Raw genomic sequence first — 1,136 nt, 5'->3', positions numbered from 1 at the left:
TAGGTTCTTTATTGGGCCTGAAACAGCCTTACATATGTTTTTTAAAACTACTGTGAAAATTTAGGTAACATAACTTTACATATGGCTTTGTTAGACATTTAAAATGGAAGGCATTTGTTTCACTTGCTTATAATTCCTGTAGCTTTCATTACTCTCATTTCTGAGAGAGATTGGAATGTGAGTTATTTTAATTAAACAGAAAGGCTAGGGATGGGATCCTTAGTTTTTCATGGTTATATTCTCTTTTGGATTCTATTAATAGTGACCACAGTTAGTTGAATGCCCATTATGCGTCAACTTACATACCTCTCTCAAGTAACTCTTGCTACCCTCTTTTAAAAAGGGTAATAACAATTACTCTCTTTTAAAGAAATATGTGAGTTATTTAAGCTAGTACAAGGCAATATTCTGTTGCTGTTCTTAGTGCCATCGAGTCATCTCTGACTCAGCAATCTTACGTACAACAGAACGAAGCACTGGCCGGTCCTGTGCCAGCCTCATGATCCCTGCTATTCCTGAGCCCATCACTGCAGCCACCGTGTCAATCCCTCTTGTTGAGGGCCTTCCCCTCTTTCACTGACCCTCCACTTTACCAAGCACATCCTTCTCCAGAGAATGGTCCCTTCTAACAACATGACCCAAGTAGATGAGACGAAGTCTGGCCATTCTCACTTTCCAAAGAACATTACGGCGGCACTTCTGCCGGGACAGATTGGTTAGTTCTTTTAGTAGTCCATGGTACTTTCAGCATTCTTCATCAACACCACAATTCAAAAGCATCAACTCTTCTTTGGTTTTCGTTATTCATTGTCAAGCTCCCACCTGCGCATGAGATGATTGAAAATACCATGACTTGGTTTAGGCACATCTTAGTCTTCAAGGAGGTGTTTTTGCTCTTCAGCGCTTGAGAGAGGTCTTTTGCAACAGATTTGCCCAATGCAATATGTTTTTTGATGTCTTAACTGCTGCTTCCATTGGCGTTGAGTGTAGAACCAAGTAATATGAAGTCTTTCACAACTTCAATCTTTTCTCCATTCGTTGTGATACTGCTTATTGGTCCAGTTGTGAGGGTTTTCATTTTCTTTCATGCTGAGGTGTAACCCATACTGCAGACTGTAGTCTTTTTTTTTTTTTTT

General features: G+C 39.8%; 1 protein-coding gene across 1 annotated transcript in view; it reads left to right on the top strand.

Annotated features, from left to right (window-relative positions):
• Positions 1 to 1,136, top strand: part of DNAH11 (dynein axonemal heavy chain 11) — a 455,361-nt gene that overhangs the window by 70,369 nt on the left and 383,856 nt on the right. The window lies entirely within an intron of this gene.

The sequence above is a fragment of the Orycteropus afer genome, unplaced genomic scaffold, assembly GCF_000298275.1.
Source record: "Orycteropus afer afer isolate SDZICR_OR568_19922 unplaced genomic scaffold, OryAfe1.0 scaffold00008, whole genome shotgun sequence".
Taxonomy (NCBI): Eukaryota; Metazoa; Chordata; class Mammalia; order Tubulidentata; family Orycteropodidae; genus Orycteropus; species Orycteropus afer.
The sequence above is the reverse complement of the archived record's forward strand: the minus strand, read 5'-3'. Positions and strand labels throughout refer to the sequence as shown.